At 42.0% G+C, this 23,225-nt stretch overlaps 1 protein-coding gene across 1 annotated transcript in view; it reads right to left on the bottom strand.

Annotated features, from left to right (window-relative positions):
• Window positions 1-22,949, bottom strand: part of LOC145395469 (uncharacterized) — a 307,859-nt gene extending 284,910 nt beyond the window's left edge. Inside the window, exon 1 of the mRNA XM_080269070.1 lies at window positions 22,864-22,949. The gene's annotated coding sequence lies outside the window, so the exon portion shown is untranslated. The remainder of the gene's footprint in view (window positions 1-22,863) is intronic.
• Between the last annotated feature and the right edge of the window lie 276 nt (window positions 22,950-23,225).

Consider the following 23,225-nt stretch of genomic DNA (forward strand, 5'->3'; position numbering starts at 1 on the left):
TAACCACAAGTAAAGAGTACAGACACAAGCTAGTGGTGACCAGTCTTATCCAGTTAACTGGCAAAGAATAAATCAAAAGTGTAAATGACTGGGAAGACTCAATAATAAACACAATGGGTACGGCGACTTCCCAGAAGCGAATAAAATCGTCTGGCGTTACCAAAATAAACTAGAGTTAAGTACTCTATGGATTGATAAAGCAAAATTCACTTGCTAAATTAACGGTAAACACCAGTAAGCTTGTGTCTGTAAACTTTAATGATAAATACCTAAATACGAATGAGTGAGCACTATCTCGTGAATAGCTTTAGAGCTAGGAGTTAATATCCTGGAATGAGGTCGCCAATTGTCACGGGGTTTTTAAAATATCACGGTAATTTTGAAATAAATGGTTAAATATTATTTAATTTGATAATAATATTCAATAATATTGAAGAGCAAAGACAATGATTGTCTTGCTACATCAGGCAACGATTACTTTACGCTGACTTGCTAAGATTCTCAAGAACGAGAATTTATAAACTTTCTCAACAGTACACAGCAGAGACTAATTACTCACAATTGCTGAATTACTGTACTGTTAGCCTCTGGAGAAAGTTACATCACCCCTGACAATAAATAACTAATACTAATAATAATAACATCAGGTTCTTGCTGATGCTTAACTCCTATGGCACAACGGATTTTACGTTAATACAACAAGACTGGTCTAAGTACCAGTTATGAAAGCAAACGTTTATGCAAGCTAGGAGCTATATGGAAAATAAGCTTAATTATGGAGAAATGAAACAAGATTTTTACTTTACATTAAGCTCGAGAAAGGAACTGTTAAATTTATTAATTACAAAAAATAAATTTAACGTTACATTTCAAATCAATGAGACGCACTCACTCACTCTCACACGAGCTAAATACTTACGTCTAAAAAAAACACCTTAATTAAACTCTTATAACTAGAAAATACACAAAAGAAATACTATAGTCGATGAATGCTGCGTATCACCAGATGGGTGGGAAGACTGGACTAACTGTGAAGTGGAGTTTGGGTACTAGCTGACCTCTCACACTGCGGCACAGGTCCTTCCTCCGTCACATCAAACACAAGACTGACTAAGTCGTGGGAAAGCGGAGCACTCGGCCGCATTTTTTTAACGGTCGAATGAGGAAGCAGAGGCGAACAATAAAAAAACAATAGTATCGCTCAGTACAGCACTTAGTGACGTGCATTAAATCGGTCACTCTTTGAAAACGGTGACGAATTATTTGAAAAGTATACTCCGATAATGGAGGGAGAAACGGTTAGCTGAGCGATACACAGTGAGTTTTCCACTAATAGTTCGTGGTTTCTCACAAAAAGGAAATGTCGCGAATTGATTCGTGACATATATCTGTATGTATTTTTACGTGTCCGACTCTGGGCAAAGGCTTTAGGGCCTATTTCTCTGGGGCAGTGACATATTCCGAGGCCCAGTAGCCCTCCTACACCTCCACATGTCACCACTGCGGCGCTAACATCCACCATCCATATTGAATACATGCTAGGGCTGTCTCATACAGGACTGGTGTCTTGGTATTAGCGGGGGTATTATTACGACATGTCGGCAGGTCATCTGGTAGATCAGGAAAGTCTGCTTTTTGGAAATTCAAATCCTAAACTGTTCCCTGCCCCAACCGGGATTCGACACTGGGTCCATTAGGACCGCAGGCCGCCACTCTTCCGATTCAGCAACCGCCTCCCCCCCAAAAAAAAAATATATATATATATATATATATATATATATATATCTATCTATCATCTATCTATCTATCTATCTATCTATGTATATATACAATAAGGAGATTGATCACAGATGACTTGTGGTTTAAAGGTCCTAAATGGTTACTCACTAAAGACTGGCCTGAGCAGAAACAGTATAGTATTGCTGAGGTTAGTGTTGTAAACTTGGATCCTGTTTTACCTGAGGCAGATGTGATTGACCTTGGTAGATTTTCATCAATAAGACAACTTCTTAACACTACTAAATTAGTTGTTAATATTTGAATATGAAAGTGGGGTTCGAGGAGTTTGATCCCATGGAATATTGGCTGACAAAGCTCCAAAGAAAATATTACGGAGAGATTTTTGACCTTTTATGCCAGAGCACTGAGAGCAATATGTTGATAGGATATTTAGGATTTTTCTTAGACGGGAAAGGTCTAATCAGATGCCGTGGCAGAAGAGTAAAGGCTAATTTGCCTCTCCAAACTAGACATCCTATATTGTTACCCAAGAATTATTATTTTACAGTTAATTGTTAAGGAAGCCCATGAGTTAACTCTTCATGGAGGTGTGCCGCAGACTTTGGCCCGAATGTGAGAAAGGTACTGCATCCTTAAGGGTAGACATGTAAAGAAATATCTCAAGAATTGCATTATATGTAGGAGATATGAACAACGACCATATGACTAACCAGGACCAACTGCTTTACCAATGCATAGAGTAAAGGGGCTATAACTGTTACGGGTGAGGGAACTCCCCACAAGGTGTGTATATGTTTCTTTACTTGCACCTACACAAGGGCAGTCCATCTAGAAATGGCAGAAGATTTAAATTCAGAGACATTCCGGAACGTATGTAGAAGATTTGCGTCTTGTACCAGTAAATTAATATGCGGCAACAAAACTAATTTCGTTGGAGCAGCGCCTCTACTTTTAAATATCATGAATGACTCAAAGGTTAAGTCGGTGCTGAAAAAACCGAAATAGTACCAGGGAGTTCATATTTCCAAGAGCTCCATGGCAAAATGGATTTGCTGAACGAATGTAGTGCTGCTCTCGGGTGTCTGCCCTTTCCTCTCCTCCATCCTTCTTTCCTTCCATTCTCTTCTGTCTTTCTTTCCTTTAATCCTTCCTCTTCCTTCTACCTGTGGGTGACTCTACACTGAGTGACAAGCCAAATGGTTTCCTGTACACCAGGAAACCATATACTATGCTGGATGGTAACCATATAACCAAATTTTGGTGCCTGGTGGTTTAGTGGGTAATTATTGTGCTCCAATCGGATTGAGCTGGTGAGGGTTTATATCCAAGGGATGGTTGGGGTTGTTTACTCATGTAATGCCACTCAGGGATGAGTGAGGCTGGTCACTCTCTTCTTAAATGTCGGGACCAACTGCACAGCCCCTGGCTCCTACGCTCCTCATGGGGCAATGTAGGATTGGATGACTGATAGATGGATGGATGATTGGTATTGTGAAGGACTGTCTTAGGAAAACCTTACACAGAACTAAGATCACAAGAGAGGAGCTGAGAACAGCAATAACTTATACTGAGGCTAGGATTAATGATAGACCTTTAACCTATCTGGATGATACTATCATTTCAATTGAGACATTGACACCTGCTCATACGTTGTTAGGCAGAAAGCTGCATCCGGTGCCTTGTGTGGAGATCCAGGAGGAAGTAGATGATCCTACAATAGAAAATAATGAATTAGGACGACATCCGTTTGACGGATATCAACATCTGAAAAGGGTATTGGACACCTGGAATAGACATTGGAGTGAAGAATATCTTTTGGGCCTAAAAGAAAGATTTTATGGGGCTCAGGCTGCCAGCAACAAATCAGTTATAAACATAGGAGATGTGGTCTTAGTAAAAACAAAACAACCAAGATCCCAGTGGCCGTTAGCTAAAGTGATCTCCACACATCCAGATTCGAAGGGGGTGCTGAGACTTGTAAAAATTAAATGTAGGGGACTTACCAATATAAAAACTATTGATAAACTGGTTCCCCTTGAGTTAATGGCTACCCCAGAGACAGTGGATGGTGGAGAGCAATTGAGTCAAGATGCACGACCTACAAGGACCGCAGCACAGGGTTCTCGAGACACATGGAGAGTGCTCCTGGCTAAGGGTCACATTACATGATACAGCATATCACTTTTTGCCTGGCCCCAAAACTGTGGGAAATATTTTCCCCAGACCAGTTGTGCTCTTTACGTTTTAAAATAGTTGTCCTTCTTGAAAGCAGAGGAAAACCCGAAGAGCGTTAATGACTAGGCCTAATTCAAGCGGTTTTATAACCCAGAGATTTTGTTATGTTTAATAATTCTTATTATTGATAAATTAAATGCTACTGCATTTAACTCTTGTGGACTACTGTATTGTAAATACTTGTAAATACTTAAGAATTTTCCATTGTCCTAACTACGCCTGCGTGCTGGGATAACGTACCCCCATGTGAAAAGCGGATGAGGGTTTAATGCATATTGTTAGGAAGTGAGATTTGCCAGCTAGGTGCTTGAGAAGCTTCTCGGCATTCCGTGTACAGTAGTTCCGGTATTGGTACGAGTCAGAGTTGCCAGTTTGCCTGTTGTTTGTGAGCTTAGTTATTTCGTAAGTTATGCATTGATTTTTCTGCTCTTTTTCTTTATAATGTTTTAGTTAAGTGATTGCTTGTTGAATTATGTAATTTAAGTTCCTATGGTAAATGATTTGCAGTGTTATGTAATGAAGGAAAACTCTAACATGTTTTGATGTCTCCTAGTTGCTGACTGTTGTTGCTAGGGGCAAGTGCAAGACCAGCACGTCCGAGAATGTTTGAGAAGTAGATCTTTCTAGAACAATGCAAGTTTATATAAGGATGGATAAGAGACTAGATTTTTTTTTTTTTTTTTTTATGCGAGGAAGAAGGAACCAAAGGTCATGAGCCCGCAGTAACAGTTCCCTCCAAGAGAAAAACAAAATACAATATAGAGCCAAATTCAAGATCCGATCATTTTGAGATGCCTGGACACACTGCGTTTGAAAGACTGGAGATCATAGGCAGCAGGAAATACAGACAGAGGGAGACAGTTCCAGAGTTGACCTGTTGCATAAATGAAAGACTGGGAGTAACGGTTAATTCTTGCATTAGAGTTGGACAGAAAAAAGGATGAGAGTCTGCTGCCAGACGGGTGCTACGCGCCCGTCGTAGAGGTGGAGGAATGCAAGCAGACAGTTCAGAGGAGCAGTGACCATTAAGGTAGCGATAGAAAAGAGATAAAGATGCAACAGTGCGGCGAAGAGACAGAGGTTGAAGGGAGTCAGTAGGAGGAGGAGAGTTAATGAGACGAAAAGCCTTTGACTCCACCCTATTGAGAAGAGCTGTATGAGGGGAGCCTCCCCACACATGAGAGTTGTACTCCACACAGGGGCGGATAAAACCCCTGTATAGAGTCAACAATTGCGCAGGGGTAAAGAAAGAGCGGAGTCGGCTTAGCTCACCCAATCTCTTGGAAGCAGATTTTACAAGAGATGTAATATGATCTTTCCAAGATAAGTCCCGAGTAAATGAAACCCCAAGCATGTTCAAGGATGATGTAGGATTAAGCTGAATATTATTAAACATTAGTGGGTATACCTGTGGAAGATTTTGTCGGGTTGAAAGGTGTAAGAACTGAGTCTTAGATGCATTAAAGACAACCATATTATTTTTACCCCAGTCAGAGATACGAGCCAAGTCAGACATTAGGTGTGCCATAGCCTCATCCCTTGTTTGTTGAAGTAACTGTTGAGATGGGCGTTGCGGGAACCGAATGGAAAGGTGAAGGGTGGAGTCATCAGCGTATGAGTGGATAGGGTTAGATGTACAGCTTAGAAGATCATTGATGAATAAAAGGAAGAGAGTTGGTGATAGGACAGAGCCCTGAGGAACACCACTGTTGATAGATCTAGGAGAAGAACGATGGCCGTCTATAACAGCGGCTATAGAACGACCAGAAAGGAAGCTAGCGATGAAGGCACAGATAGAAGGATAGAAACCGTAGGAGGGCAAGTTGGAAATTAAAGATTTATGCCAGACTCGATCGAAAGCCTTTGAGATGTCAAGTGTAATGGCAAAGCTTTCGCCAAAGTCCCGAAAGGAGGATGACCAGGAGTCTGAAAGGTAGGTGAGAAGATCGCCAGTGGAGCGTCCCTGACGGAACCCATACTGACGATCGGAAAGAAGGTTGTGATAGGAAAGATGCCTTAAAATTTTTCTATTAAGAATTGACTCGAAAACTTTTGAAATACAGGACGTTAAAGCAATTGGACGATAGTTGGAGGGTTGGGAGTGGTCACCCTTCTTTGGGACTGGCTGAATGAGAGCAAACTTCCAGCAAGAAGGAATGGTACAAGTTGACAGACAAAGACGAAAGAGTTTGCCTAGGCAGGGTGTAAGCACAGAAGCACAGTTCTTGAGAACAACAGGAGGGACCCCATCAGGCCCATATGCCTTGTTAGTACTGAGGCCAGTGATGGCAGAAAATACATCAACTGAAGAAATTTTAATGTCAGCCATGAGGAAGTCAGAGGGGGGAAGTGATGGAGGAACAGCACCGGAATCGTCTAAGGTAGAATTGGAGGAGAAAGTCTGTGCGAAGAGATCTGCTTTATCAGTAGAAGAAATAGCTACAGAACCATCAGAGTAGAAAAGAGGAGGGAAGGATGATGAGGTAAAGTTGTTAGAAAGATTTTTGTCATGATGCCAGAAGGAGCGGGAAGAATTCGAGTTGGAGAGTTGAGAGCATTTAGTATGGATGAAATTATTTTTAGTAGAGCGAAGAACAGACTTAGCACGATTCCGGGCAGAAACGTAAAGATGATGTGATTCAGGGGTGGGTTGGCTCCAGTACCTTTTGTAGGCCCTCTCCTTGTTGTGGACAGCATTAGAACAAGCGTGATTAAACCAAGGCTTTCTTGCATTAGTCAAAGGATATGAGAAAGGAATGTATGCTTCCATGCCTGAGAGAATAACCTCCGTAATGCGCAAGGCACACTCAGATGGCTCACGGCCATGGAAGCAATAATCATTCCAGGGAAAATCAAAGAAGTACTGCCTGAGGGCCTCCCAGTCTGCGGCTCCAAAATGCCACAGACGACGTTTCCCTGGAGGGTCCACAGGCCGTACCGGAGTGATAGGACAGGTTAAGGTAATAAGGTTGTGATCGGAGGAGCCCAACGGAGAGAAAGGTTAACAGAGTAAGCAGAAGGATTAGTTGTGAGGAAGAGGTCAAGTATGTTGGAGCTCTCTCCAAGGCAGTCAGGGATACGGGTAGGGTGCTGTACAAGCTGCTCTAGGTCATTAAGGATAGAAAAGATGTAGGCTTGTTCACCAGGTGGATCAGTGAAAGGAGAGGAGAGCCAAAGGTGGTGGTGAACATTGAAATCTCCAAGAATGGAGATTTCAGAGAAAGGAGAAATGGATAGAATGTGTTCCATCGTAGAAGTAAGATAGTCGAAGAATTTTTGATAGTCAGTAGAATTAGGGGATAAGTAAACAGCACAGATAAATTTAGTCAGAGAATGACAGGAAAGCCGAAGCCAGAGTGTGGAGAATTCAGAAGAATCAAGTTCAGGAACACGAGAGCAAGATAAGTCGTTGCGTATATATACACAACAGCCACCTTTGGCTTTGAAATGAGTATAGAGAAAGTAGGAGGATACAGAAAAGGGTTTGCTGTCAGTTGCCTCAGACAGCTGAGTCTCCGTTAGAAAAAGAAGGTGAGGTTTAGAGGAGGAGAGGTGGTGCTCAACAGAGCGAAAGTTAGAGGAAAGGCCGCGAATGTTGCAGAAATGAAGAAGAAGAGAGTTCAGTTGGGTTTCAATTCAGTTTGAGTGAAGTATAATTTGAGTGTAGTGCAGTCCTGTTCGTGAAGTTTGTGAAGTGTTGTTGGCAAGCATTACAGTAGTGTAATTACTGTCAGTAAAGATTATTTTCGGTACTTGTGCAATAAGTGAAGTGTTGGCAAGCATTAAGTGTACTAACAATAGAGTGTTGTCAAGCATTCAGTGTAATAGCAGTTAGTAAAGTGAGTATAGCTCCAGTGCTTATGAGAACAGTGAAGTTGGAAAGCATTGAGTGGAATTATTTGGAAAATAAAGACAGTGAACTTTAAGAAGCCAGTGTTTATTTTTGCCTCAGCTGATCTTGTGTACAGCACACCTAAAGGCTGACCATAGGAAGAACAACTCACTGGGCAACGTCCTTCTTGTACTGTACTACTGCTGTTGGAGCCTGTGGCAGTGTGGAGTGGGGACGTAACAATATTTTTATAGATAAAGGGAACATTTAACTTTAATTTGATTAAAACTAAGATTTAAATAAGTTGGGTTCACCTTGTATATTTCATGAAGTAATTTAACTGTATTTAGCCAAATGTGATTAATAAATAGTTGGCATCTCTAAATCCTATGAGGGAGAAGAGGCTCGCCATTTCTACCACTCTGTTTCCAAAGCCCATTCAAGATGCATGCTGTGTAATACACACCTAAGGACGCTTGGAAGCCTCATGCAAACCGACCGTCATCTGTCGTCATCTGTTATTCCGACTCTGTCTGGCTAAGTAACCTTCATGATTTGGCGAAATCGGGGGGAACTAGCTGGGATAAAAGGAGGTAATTATTGGTGAGTTAGAGTATTATTTATACCCTAATTTCCCAGGAGACCTATGTAAATTTACTATTGGTCGTGTTTAGACTAACACTCGTCAGGGAAAGGAGAGTATAAAAATTTCTGACAATATTCACTGGAGACAATGCAACAGTTGACAAATCGAGAAATGGAGAAGCATGTGTGGGAGAAAGGAATGGCAGAGGTGAAATGGTAGTATATTTTGCTGAACTGTATAACATGAGAAAAATGATCATATTCTATCGCAAAAGAACAGGGAGAAAATGGACCTGGAGAAGTCGTAGTTGAGAAACAAAGAATGAAATTTATTTCTTTATGGCAAATAAGAGCTTGAGTCTGGTGAGTGGTGATGGTAGAGAGTAGAATCTGAGTCAGCTGCTGTCTGCAAATGATACTGCACTGGTGACTGATTTGGAGAAAAGATTGAGACAGCTGGGAGAGGAGTTTGGAAGGGTGTGTGAACGGAGGAAATTGAGACGCAATGAGAATAAGAGTAAAATGGTGAAGCATGCAAGGTTGGCAGATGGTAGGAGGATGAATATAGTTTTGAATGGTGATTGCTTGAGGAGGTAGAGTGTATTAAGTACTTGTGGTCACATGTTGCTGTGGATGGAAGAATAGATGAAGAGGTGAAGTTTAGAATGAATGAAGTAGGAAAGGTGCTGGGAGGAGTGAAAAAAGTGTTTAGATGTCATCCGTTTAGAATGGATGTAAAGAGAAGGCTGTATGAGGGAGTAATGTACCGACTGTGTTATATGGGTCTGAAACATGGAATATGGGAGTAGCAGAGAGAAAGAGATTGAATGTAATGGAGATGAGATGTCAGAGAAATATGTATGGATTGACACATATAGACTGAGTGAGAAATGATGAGGTGTGAATGAGAACTGGAGTTATACAAGAGATGGCTGATCAAGCTAAGCAAAATGCTGCGGTGGTTTGGGCTTATGGAGAGAATGGATGAAGAGCGATCTGATGTGAGAGGTGTAAGGCTGAGAAGAAGACCACGAATAGGATGCATGGACAGTGTGAAGAGAGCGTTAGATGCGAGAGAGATGTCTGTAGCGCAAGGAAGACTGGCTGCTCGTGATAAGGATGAATGGAGAATCATCTAGTCTGACCAGCTGATCTGGTCAGGTGCGGGGAAGGGGATGGTATGGCAGAGGCAAACCAGCACCACTGTTGGGCCCTGCTGCGGATGTCACTGGACTCCACTGCGCAGTTTTCCTTCGTGCGGTGTGGTGCAGTTAGGAGAGGTCCCTTCTCCCCTTAGGGGTTGAGAAACGAGTAAATGTGTGTGTGTGTGTGTGTGTGTGTGTGTGTGTGTGTGTGTGTGTGTGTGGATAAGTAATATGGTGAGTGTGTCGTCTTGTCTGCCATCCCCCTAGGGGTAAAAAGCCTAGTTATATAGACAGATTGATAAATAGGAGTAACAAGATCATAAATGTCACAGTTATCAACAAAGTAAATATAGGATGTGACCATAGAATGGTGGGTTGCATAGCCGGATTCAATTTTAGAAGTGGAAAAAAAAAATAAAAATAAAATAAAAGTAAGCGAAAGCAAAGCAGCTTTTCAGTTAGAAATAACAAAAAGATTTCAGGCTTTAAGCTGTGCTGAGTGTGACATTGATGAAAAGAGGCTATCAATAATGTTAAGAGAATCAGCAGAGGAAATAGGGAAATCTAATACAACCAAAGCCAACAAGTATTCAAAAGTGACTCTTGAGCTCCTGAAAACAAGAAAGGAGATGAAAGCAAAAACAAACAAAGATGAAGTAGATAGTGCAGAATTGAATAAGCTTATCAAGAAGAGATAGAGTGAGGGAAAAAATACCATGGATCAAATCAAAGAAACCTTCAAAAAGGAAAACGTCTGAAACAGGTCCGAAGTAGAATAACATTAGGAAAACAACAAATTCTGTCACTGAAAGACAAAAACGGAGAAGTCATTCAAAGCAGAAACAGGATGGTGAAGAGAGATGAAGAATATTTCAAAGAACTGTATGCATCAAAGACAATAGTACCAATAGTTAACTTTTCAGTTACCACAAGGGAAGGCCCAAGAATAAGATGGAATATTGTCGGATATACTGCCGGATGCAGGAGTACGAATATAAAACAGGATCACCAAATTATTTTCTTAGTATATGAAGCAGAAGGAAATTCCTAAAGCATGGTGTAATGTAATAGTTATATTGCTTTACAAGAAAGGCGACTCAAAATATGTAAGTAACTATTGATCCATTAGTTTATTACCAGTCATTTACAAACAAATCCCTAAAGTACTTACGATTGGGTAAATATGAATTGGAGCAGATGGGGGACGTGGAAGGTGTGTGCAAGATATTCACAGAAGAAATATGTGCAGCATGTGATGTGTGGGATGAAGAGAAGACGGAAGGAGGTGCAAGGAACAGCATGGTGGAATGAAGAGGTGAGACAGGCTGTGGCACAAAAGAAGAAAGCATACAATGAATGGATGAGAAATAGGGACGTGGAAGAAGTTGAGGCAGAAGAGAGAGTTATATGTAGAAAGGAAGAGAAAGGTGAAAAGATTAGTAAGAGAGAGTAAGAAGACAGTGGATGAGGAATTTGGAAGGAATTTGAGAGTAAAGTGGAGGGACTGTAAGAAAATGTTCTGGAAAGAGATGAAGAGTGTAAGGCAGGGTGGTAGTGAAGTTAGTAGGGGAGTGAAAGATAAAAATGGTAGATTACTAGTGGAGAAGGGAGAATAAGTGAGCAGATGGAGAGAACACTTTAAGGAATTGTTGAACATAGAGAATGGAAGTAATGCAAGTATAAGTGGCTGGAGAATGGCTGGGAGAAGGAGGGAGGTGAGAAGACAGGAAGAAATTAGTAGGGTAGAAGTTGTGGAAGCAGCGAAGCAAGTCAAACTGGGGAAAGCCCCAGGAATTGATGAAGTGTGTGGTGAAATGCTGAAACATGGGGGAGAGATAGTAGTAGAATGGATGTGGAAAATGTGCAGATTGGCCTGGGAGGAAGGTAGAGTCCCGGAGGATTGGAAGTCAGGTATAGTTATTCCCTTGTACAAAGGAAAGGGGGAAAAAAGTGTGTGGTAATCATAGGGGCATTTGTTTTCTTAGTGTAATAGGAAAAGTGTATGGTAGAATACTTATTGATGGAGTTAGGGAAATAACAGAGGAATTAGTTGGAGAATAACAGAGAGGCTTTAGGAAGCAAAGAGGTTGTGTAGATCAGATATTCATTCTTTGATCTTTAGTGGAAAAGTTTCTAGAGAAGGGAAGGAAGTTGTATGCAGCCTTCATGGATCTAAAGAAAGCACATGACAGGGTGGATAGACAAGGATTGTGGAAAATATTAAGAATATATGAAGTAGATGGGAAGTTGTTGAATGCTGTGAAGAGTATGTATGATGGTGCTAAGGCTGCAGTGCGTGTGGATGGTGAACTGAGTGAATTTTGCTCTTTGAAGGTTGGATTGAAACAGGGATGTGTCATGTTTCCATGGTTGTTCAATTTGTACATGGATGGGGTAATAAAAGAGATACAAGGTAGGGCAGTGGATGTTAGAGTGGCCCTAGTGAGGGAGGGTAGTGTTTGGAAACTCCCTGTACAGTTGTTTGCAGATGATACTGTGTTGTTGAGTGAAGACGAAGGGGAGCTGCAAGGCTTCGTGGATGAGTTTGGGAGAGTGTGTAACAAACGGAATCTAAAGGTGAATGTAGAGAAGAGTAAAGTGATGGTCTTTGAGAGAGGTGAAGTCAGTGAATGTACAGTGAGGTTGGATGGTGAGGAAATGGAAAATGTGAGTACGTTTAAGCACTTGGGTAGTGTGATCAGTAAGGATGGAAGTTTTGAGGGTGAAGTGCTTGAAAAGGTACAATAAGGAAGAAAAGTTGCTGGTTCCTTGAAAGCAGTGATAAGGATCAGGGAAGTGAGCATGGAAATAAAAAAGTTACTACATGATAGTATTATGATAAAAACTCTAACTTATGGAAGTGAAGCTTGGATATTGTTGGAAGAACAGAAGTCAAGAATGAGAGCAGTGAAAATGAGTTATTTGAGAGGAGCCTGTGGAGTCACATGGAGAGACAGGCTGACGGATGAGGATATAAACGAGCGTTGTGGTGTGGATGTGATAGGAAGCGTTAGGAGGAACACACTGAGGTGGTTTGGCCATGTGGAGAGGATGGAGAGTGAAAAATTGACGAGGAGAGTGTATATGAGAGGTGGAGGAGGGGAGAGGGAGGGGGAGGCCGAGGATGAGGTGGAGGGATGGAGTGGAGAGGTATATGAGAGAGTGGGGTGTGAGTTGGGAGCAGGGCAGTGAAATGGCGGGGGACAGGGCGACGTGGAGGCGATTTGTTTGTGGCCACCCCATAAGGGATTAAGGCGTCTGGCAATAGATACAGAGACTTACGAGGAGAATAATAAATAATTTGGAAGAAAACCAACCTCTTGAATAGGCAAGATTCCGGAGTGGGTATTCGACCACTGATCATCTACACACATTGAATCAGCTAATTGAGAAAACGTTAGTACATAATAAACCATTGTGCTTTGGTTTTGTTGATTATGAAAAAGCTTTCAACTCAGTGGAGCACATAGCTGTTATAAATTCATTGCATGAACAATGAGTAAATGAGAACATTTAAAAAATGCTGGAAAGATATAAGGGAGGGAACTGCTACAGTGAAATTACACAAACTCGAAAAAAAAAAAATCAGACTAAGAAGGGCGTGCATCAAGGAGATAAGATTTCACTAAAGCTATTTACAGCATGCATAGAAAGTAGTTTCAGAAAGCTACACTGCGAGAACAAAGAAGTAAACGAAGATGGAGAAAACTGAAACCATTTAAGATTTGCAGATGACATTTTCCTAATCTCAGAAACAGCAGAGATGTTGCAAAAAATGTTAAATAACCTTATCAGAGAAGGTTTTACAGTAGGGCTAAAGATGAACCTGAGTAAGACTAAAGTTTAACCTGAGATGTCCCATCGACATATGACTACATTGCAACATTTTGTAATTGCCAGTCCCGTCGATGTACTGGTATGTCGCACAAGTGCAAGGTGCATAATTTGCACAATTTTCGAAATTCGCACTTGATTTTTGGTACGTAGGGTCGCTCAACCTTCCCCCACCTGCCACCAGGCAGGGACACTCGGCGACCCCGCGCGACCCGCGCTCACCCTCGGCTCGGTCACTCACCTGTTAGCAGTGGCCCTGGTCAGACATGGCGCATAGAGGTCTCTCGGAGGAGGAAATCCAAGCCGCTCCGGACGCCTTCACAACCGACAGTGATTCCCCACTGGACGACGAGGTTGTGGACAAAGATTATGTCCAACCAGAGGAGGTGGAAACCAGCAGCAGTGATGAGGAGGTCCCGTCCCCCAGGAAGCGGCGCTACGTGACTTATTGTGCTGCTAGAGAGGGTCAGCCTGCACAAAAACAACCTGCAACATCCTCTCGGCAGCCTCTACATGTTGTGGAGCCCGATTTCGAGGATGAGGACGAGAGCGAGGATGAGGACGGAGCCATGGGACGTGGTACCACGTGGTACGGCCGAGAGATTATCACCCATCGCGGCCTCGAGCGCACACCACGTCGTACAAGCAGGTATGGGCCTAGTCTTTTGTTTGGGGAGGGTGGAAGTGGCGTGAAGGGAGTGGGGAGTGAAAGGGAAAGTGCAGGGGCGAGTATAGAAAGTGAGAGTGGCAGGAGTAAGTCATCGCTCTCCCGTGGTGGTGTGAGGTGGCGGGGAGTATCACGTGGGCAAGTGAGGGTGCTTGATGAATCACGTGGGGTTGTGATGGAGGGGGAAGGTGGGGAGGAACCACTCCCCAGCACGTCTTATGCTCCCCAATATTCCCAGACACATGGGCAAGTGAGGGTGCGTGATGAATCACGTGGGGTTGTGATGGAGGGGGAAGGTGGGGAGGAACCACTCCCCAGCACGTCTTATGCTCCCCAATATTCCCAGACACGTGGGCAAGTGAGGGTGCGTGATGAATCACGTGGTGTTGTGATGGAGGGGGAAGGTGGGGAGGAACCACTCCCCAGCTCGTCTTATGCTCCCCAATATTCCCAGACTTCATCCCCACAGCCCCCTAATGTTCCACAAGGCCGTAAGGGTAAGGGAAAGGGAAAGGGTAAAGGCTGAGGGAAGAGGAGTGCGAGTGGGGAAGCCCTCCGCACTCCTCCTCCCCAACCTCCCCCACCAGCATCTCCTCCCCACCCAGACGAAGGCGACGATGGGGACGAGGGATTTGTTTCATGGAATTGGGAGGATGGGAGTGATTTTTCTCCCATCATTCACCGCTTCACTGAGCAGGGGCGCACTGGCTACACTGCTCCAGGAATTCACCCTAATTCCACCAGGCTGGATTTTTTCCACCTTTTTTTCAGTGAGGGTTTTGTGGAGGAAATAATAGACCAAACAAACCGTTTCACTAGCAGCCAGCGCCGTGAGATTGAAAGATTGGGCACAAGGAGCAGGCATTCTATCAAATATGATTACTCAGTCTCCCTTGCAGCAATGTTTATATTTTTTGGCCTGGTACTTGTGATGGGTATTGTACGAAAGAACAGAATTACGGCATACTGGTCAAGGGACCCTATTATTCTTACACCAATATTTGGCCAAGTCATGAGCCATAATCGCTTTCAACAAATTCTAAGTCGCCTCCACTTTTACGATGCTGATGATCCTGCAAATGCAAATGATGCAGATAAGATGAGGCGAATTAGGTTGGTCTTTGATCACCTGAGGCAAACATTTCGTTCGTCATTTTATCCCTATAGAGACCTCGTCATAGACGAGAGTCTCGTGTTGTGGAGAGGCAATAGTTAATTTCGGCAGTACATACCCATCAAAAGGCACCATTTTGGGTTCAAGAGCTTTGTTATGTGTGACTGTAGGACTGGTTATGTGCGAGACATAGTCTTGTACACCAGTGCACAGACAGACATAATAGAAGATCGGAGTATTGGACTGTCTGGAGCAGTGGTAAAGACAATGATAGAAGACTACCTTCATCATGGTCACATCCTTTACCTGGACAACTGGTACACTAGCCCTCTTCTCGCTCATTATCTACACAGGCACGACACGGGAATCTGTGGTACCGTCAAGGTGAACCAGCGTCACATGGTCAAGGTGTGGCGGAAACTTGACAGAAATGAGGTTGTCTTCTTCCAGGCAAACAATATACTAGCAACAGTGTGGAACCACAATAGAGAAGTCAGCCTCTTGTCCACGATTCACTGCCCCTTGATGCACCGTACAGAGTCCGTGGATTACAGGAGCGAGAACAGGCGCCACATATGGAAACCTGAGTGTGTCCTCGATTACAACATCAACCTGCGCCTGGTGGACCAGTCAAACTCCATGATATCCACTGTCGAGTGTGCCAGGACCACGATGAAGTGGCACGAGAAGCTCTTCTTTCACTTGCTAGATATAACTGCCCTGAATTGCCACCACCTGCACGCCATGACAACAGGAGTTCAGGAAACCTTTGAAGGGTTTGTGAGGGAGTTTACGTGTGAGATTTTTGCCCAGTATGTGGTTGAAAGGCCCCAACACCGCACACGCACTGCCCCTACTGCCCAAACTCCCCTGAGAATATCTGCCCGCCATTTCCCCACTCCTATACCTCCCCAGCCAAATAGACCTAGGCCCCAATGCAGGTGTCATGTGTATAGCAATTCCCGGGTGAGACCCACCACTCAGAGAAAAGACACCCGCTACTAGTGCGTTGAGTGTGACGTGAGTCTCTGCATTCACCCTTGTTTCAGTGAGTATCACACCTTGATGCACTTCTGATATGGTGTGAATGCGATATGACGCTGATACTCAGAAAGAAATGCGTCAAACAGACGCTCAGTGTAATTATAAGGCCCGTAGATCTGTAAATAGTAGTATGGAAGTGGAAACGGGTGTATTATAAGTGGAAAAATCTGTAAGAGCATAAATATTTTCTAAGTGGAAACCTTCCCAGCAAGTGTATGTAGATGCGCTTTTCTGATGCTCAGTGGAATAAATAAGGCCCGTAAATATGTAAATATTAGTATGAAAAATGCAAACGGGTGTAATATAAGTTGAAAGTTTTGTAAGTGCTGAAATTTATTCCAAGTCAAAATATTCCTAGCAAGTGTATATAGATGCGATTTCCTGATGCTCAGTGGAATAAATAAGGCCAGTAAATATGTAAATAGGAGTATACAAGTGGAAACGGGTGTAATATAAGTGGAAAATTAGTATGTAAGTGTATGAGTATTATCTTAGTCGAAACATTCATTGCGAGAGTATTTTGGTGCGATATTCTGACGCTCAGTGGAATAAATAAGGCCCGTGAATATGTATTGTGCAATATAGGGTGTAAACGGGTGTAATGTAAGTGGGGAAGTATATTGGGGGTGAAGGAATAAAGAAGAAGTTGAAACACGAGTGGTAGAGAGTGTGCTTGCTACGCGTATATGCGCTAGCATTTCGCTAAATGCCCTTGTAATGAATGTAAATCATTGAAAACATTTACAGTGGTGGAGGAAAGGTTCAATGTAAAGAAAACAATACTATGAAAGTGATAAAACAATATGTTATGTTGAGATACGAGTCATAGCGAGTGCGCTGAGTAAGCAGATGTGCGCAATAGTTATGCTACATATCATCGTAATGAATGTAAACAGCTGAAAACATTTACATACAGTACAAAATGGTAAAATGGCATTGAAACAGTAGTATACAAGTAGAAAAAATGATATGTTGACTGATACAAGAAACTTAGCATATAGCATGTTACCACTCTGATCAAACTTGCTATGCTCGCACGAAGGTACAATGCTTATTTTTCATATATATGTAATTGAAAACCATTATATTTTTATTCTTATTGTTTATTAGTTCAAAATCAATAAATGTAGAGGTGTTCTTTGTGGTTTCTCCCAAAATTACCTACCATAGAAAACGTGAGTGCCTCACACGTCAGTGACAGAATACGACGCCTGGCGCGGGGGACCTCACCTGTTCTGACCACTTATGGACCACGGTAAGCCCTTCCTTGGTGATTTTCCTTTGTTTCTCAACAAAAGAGGAAGTTTTAGCCCCTCCAAAAAAAATCCAAAATAGCTCGGGATTTGGGGGTGTCGGAGGTGCGAAATAGCTCGTGACGTGACGGGTTAATGTAAATACACCAAACAGCCCCATCACTATAAGCAAAGAAGTTCTTGAGGAAGTTGAGAAGTACAATTACTGAGGGCAGATGCCAAACCAAACGAAAGACCTTGACAGTGACAAAAAAATAAAAAGAAATAAATAAATACTCATTACAATTGAAGAGAAAGCTTTCGGTAAACATAAAGACATAATGAAACGTATCTTGCTATTATGTAAGAAACGAGCAGTATGTAAAAAATTCATAATCCCAGGTATGATGTACGGTTGTGAGACCTGGAAACTGAATAAATCGACGCAAAATAAATTAATCTGTTCTCCGAAGGCATTGGAAAGGTCAGTGTTGGGAAAATCTTTAAGAGACAGTAAAAGATCAATTGGGTGAGAGAGCAGATTAAAGTAAAAGATATAATAAAAGTTATAAAAAATCAGAAATGGAGGTGGCCAGGACATGTAGCAAGATTAAGGGATAACTGACGGAACAAGAGGCTGACTGGACACCAAGAGATTGTAAGCGCTGTAGAAAAAGGCCAGACAGGAGGTGGAAAGATGAGATAGAGGAATCTGAAGGGAAAATGTGGCAAATATTGGCTCAGTCGAGGAATTCGTGGAGAAGGTTGAGGGAGGCCTTTGTTCAGCAGTGGATGTGTTATGGCAGCAGTCTCTGTAGTACAGTGGTAGACTGTGCGTTCTCATACATGGGAGAAAAAGGGTTCACGCCCCGCAAGGGTAATAAATTTGGGAGCGTTCTTCCGGCCATGTTCTGCTTTGACGGACATAAGGGGTGCTGTGGTTGAACCACTCGGCTTGCAAAAGCCAATTACACTTGATTCACAGACTACACACACATCCAAAGCCACTCCAACACTAGAATCACACTTACAAGCACTTCTCACTCCACATACAATCTGTACCAGACAGCCTAAGCCACTGGGTAGAGATACATAGGCTGTATCATAACCACTTCTGTCGGGATAGGCCGGTCCTGCAGTGGACACTCAACCGGCTGATGAGATGATCTCTCTCTCTCTCTCTCTCTCTCTCTCTCTCTCTCTCTCTCTCTCTCTCTCTCTCCAGATGCCATAATTATATAAGGGGTTGTTGTTTGTCTTTGAGTTTGTTATTTTACGGGGATTGGCATTAATCCTTCGCTAACTCACTTGTTGACACATTGCGAACACGTATGTTTTCGTTATATGGTTACCACCATTGTAAATAGTTTCCTAGTTTGCAGAAAACCATTATGCTTGTCACTTAATATAAAGCCACTGAAAATGAAACAAGAGTAATAAAAGTGACATGATAGACTGGAAAAATACGAATAGAGGTGAGCAGACACTGAAACAAAATGATAAAGGTGAAGGATGAAGTAGGACGCACTGCATCAAGTGAGTGGATAATTGTCGACACCACCTACCACCATATATATATATATATATATATATATATATATATACAGAGAGAGAGAGAGAGAGAGAGAGAGAGAGAGAGAGAGAGAGAGAGAGAGAGAGAGATAATAGATAGATAGATAGATTACGAGTTAAGAAGGGAGAAAAAGTGAGCAGATGGAGAGAGCATTTTAATGAATTGTTGAACATAGAGAAGGAAAGTAATGCAAGTGTAAGTGGCTAGGGATTGTTGAATATAGAGAATGAAAGTAGTGAAAGTATAAGTGGCTGGGGATTGTGGAACATAGAGTGCAAGTATAAGTGGCTGGGGAATGACTGGGAGAAGGAGGGAGGTGAGAAGACAGGAAGAAATCAGTAGGATGGAAGTTGTGGAAGAAATGAAGAAAGTCAAAATGGAGAAAGCCCCAGGAATTGACGGAGTGTGTGGTGAAATGCTGACGCATAGGGTAGAGATAGTAGAAGAATGGATGTAGAAGATGTGCAGATTGGTCTGGGAGGAAGGTAGAGTCCCGGAGGATTACAAGCCAGGTGTAATTATTCCCTTGCACGAGGGAAAGGGGAAAAAGAAGTGTGTGGCATTCATGGGGGCATCTGTCTTCTTAGTGTAACAGGAAAAGTATACCGTAGGATACTTATTGACAGACTTAGGGAAATAACAGAGGAATTAGTTGGAGAAGAACAGGGAGGCTTTAGGAAGGGAAGAGGTTGTATAGATCAGATTTTCATTCTTAGATCTTTAGTGGAAAAGTTTCTAGAGAAGGGAAAGAAGTTGTATGCGGCCTTCATGGATCTGAAGAAAGCATATGATAGGGTGGATACACAGGATTGTGGAAAGTATTAAAAACATATGGAGTAGATGGGAAGTTGCTGAAAGCTGTGAAGAGTATGTATGAGGGTGCTAATGCTGCAGTGCGTGTGGACAGTGAACTGAGTGAATTTTACTATTTGAAGGTTGGGTTGAAACGGGAATGTGTCATGTCTCCATGGTTGTTCAATCTGTACATGGATGGGGTTATAAAAGAGATACAAGGTAGGGCAGTGGATGTTAGAGTGGCCCTAATGAGAGAGGGTAGTGTTTGGAAACTCCCTGTACAGTTGTTTGCAGATGATACTGTGTTGTTAAGTGAAGATGAAGGGGAGCTGCAAGGCTTGGTGGATGAGTTTGGGAGAGTATGTAAGAAACGGAATCTAAAGATGAATGTAGGGAAGAGTAAAGTTATGGTCTTTGAGAGAGGTGAAGTCAGTGAATGTACAGTAAGGTTGGATGATGAGGAAATGGAAAGTGTGAGTACGTTTAAGTACTTGGGTAGTGTGATGAGTAAGGATGGACGTTTGGAGGGTGAAAAGCTTGAGAGTGTACAACAAGGAAGAAATGTTGCTGGTTCCTTGAAAGCAGTGATAAGAAACAGGGAAGTGAGCATGGAAGTGAAAAAGTTATTACATGACAGTATTGTGATACCAACTCTAACGTATGGAAGTGAGGCTTGGACATTGTTGGAGGGGCACAAGTCAAGAGTGAGAGCAGCGGAAATGAGTTATTTGAGAGAAGTCTGTGGAGTCACATGGAGAGCCAGACTGACAATTGACGAGGTGTTGTGGTGTGGATGTTGATGTGATAGGAAGCGTTAGGAGAAACACACTGAGGTGGTCTGGCCATGTGGAGAGAATGGAGAGTGACAGACTGACGAGGAGAGTGTATATGAGTGAGATGGAGGGGGAGAGAGGGAGGGGTAGGCCAAGGATGACATGGAGGGATGGAGTGGTGAGGTATATGAGAGAGGGGGGTGTGAATTGGGAGCAGGGCAGTGAAATGGCGGGGGACAGGACGACATAGAGGCGATTCATTCGTGGCCACCCCGTATGGGATTAAGGCGTCTGGCAATATATATATATATATATATATATATATATATATATATATATATATATATATATATATATATATATATATACAGATGCAATAGATTCACCATGGGGGAAGCGTAGTCTCAATATGAAGATAAACACCAACGTAATCAGGAACATCTTTAATAAATTGGTGACGTTTCGACAACTCGTTTGTCATTTTCAAACCTATAGAAAATACAATAAAATCAAAGTAAACACCATGTCTATGATAAAAATACGAAAACTAAAGTAAAAAACCAAAGTAAAACACCATGTCTAATAAAATACAAGTGAAGAATTATTATGATAAGATGAGGAAATGAATTATACATAGCTAACGTTGGTAGGATGCTACTAAGTACAAGGAAAATTTAAACAGAAATACATGTAATAAGACACTTGTATTTTATTAGACATGGTGTTTTACTTTGGTTTTTTACTTTAGTTTTCGTATTTTTATCATAGACATGGTGTTTACTTTGATTTTATTGTATTTTCTATAGGTTTGAAAATGACAAACGAGTTGTCGAAACGTCACCAATTTATTAAAGATGTTCCTGATTACGTTGGTGTTTATCTTCATATATATATATATATATATATATATATATATATATATATATATATATATATATATATATATATATATATATATACACCTGTAGGTAGGTGGGGGCACTCATCATCAACTCACTCGATGTAGTGCTGCTCTCGGGTGTCTGCCTTTTCCTCTCCTCCATCCTTCTTTCCTTCCATCCTCTTCTGTCTTTCCTTCATTCTTTCCTCTTCCTTCTGCCAGTGGGTGATTCTACACTGAGTGACAAGCCTGATGGTTTCCTATACACCAGGAAACCATTTACTACACTGGGTGGTAACCATATAGCCATATTTTGGCGCCTGGTGATTAATAGGTTATTACGGAGCTCCAATCGGATTGAGCCAGTGAAGGTTTATATCCAAGGGATGGTTGAGGTTCATTGCTCACGTAATGCCACTCAGGAATGAGTTAGGCTGGTCACTTTCATCTGAAATGTCAGGACCAACTTGCCTAGCCCCTGGCTCCTACGCTTCTCATGGGGCAACTTAGGATTGGATGACGAATGATGAATTATATATATTCCTATGTCGCCCAATGAGGAGCGTAGGAACCCGGAGCTAGGCAAGTTGGTCTTGACATTTAAGATGAGTGACCGGCATCACTCATCCCTGAATGGCATTACGTGAGCAATAAATCCCAACCATCACTTGGATATAAACCTACACAGGCTCAATCCGATTGGGGCGCCTTAATTACCTTCAGAACCACCAGGCGTCATTATTTGGTTACATGGTTACCATCCGGCGTAATAAATGGTTTCCTGGTGTACAGGAAGCCATTAGGCTTGTCTCTCAGTGTAGAGTCACCCAAAGGCAGAAGGAAGAGGAAAGAAAGAAGGAAAGAAAGACAGAGGAGGAAGTGTAAAGTCACTGGTAGGCAGAAGAAAGAGGAAAGAATGAAGGAAAGAAAGGAGAGGAAGGATAGAAGATAGGAAAGGGCAGACACCAAAAGCATCACTACATCGAGTGATTAAATGGTAAGCCCCCCAACTACCAGTAATATATATATATATATATATATATATATATATATATATATATATATATATATATATATATATATATATATATATATATATATATATATATATATTACTCCTGTTATTTGCATTGTCTTCTATACTTTATTCTTGTTATCTCAAGATAACTTCATTCTGTTTAGGATATACTTTTCGACCTTGAGAGACTATAGACTGCAAGAAACACTTCAGTACAAAATGTTCCATCTAATAGTGATACAGCTTCTGTAGTAACATAACATTCAGAAGGGATTTAAAGAAAAAATGGTCTTCGAAGTCAGGATTTTTTTTTTTTATTAAAGCTGAATCAGTAATGTAGTAGACAATACTACATTATAATGTGGGGATTAATAAGTCTCCACTAAAATCTCTTACTTGTAGATGGAGGTGAGATGAGCAGAGAGGCAACTGTTTTGAGTGCTGAAGTGCTCTTCACTTCCCGCTGCTTCTGTACCTGGTGAGGCGTGGAACACAAATGTGCTCTTACCAACTGGGGTGATCCAAGGTGGTACACGGGAAGGGACGGTGTTGGACCTCCCCCCTCCCCTCCCCCCTTCTCTTTCTCTCTCTCTCTCTCTCTCTGAGATGAATTTCCACACTATGCGACCGTTCATTTGATTAGGCGTTTGATATTTCTTAGTATTAAAAAAAAAAAAAACTATCATATTCATCATCGTCATCAACATACCCAACCGATTTCTGACCTCATACGTCTCTCATACTGACGGTGTTGGTGA

The sequence above is a fragment of the Coenobita brevimanus genome, chromosome 31 (genome assembly GCF_032717465.1).
Source record: "Coenobita brevimanus isolate Jiangsu-jjx chromosome 31, ASM3271746v2, whole genome shotgun sequence".
Lineage (NCBI taxonomy): Eukaryota > Metazoa > Arthropoda > Malacostraca > Decapoda > Coenobitidae > Coenobita > Coenobita brevimanus.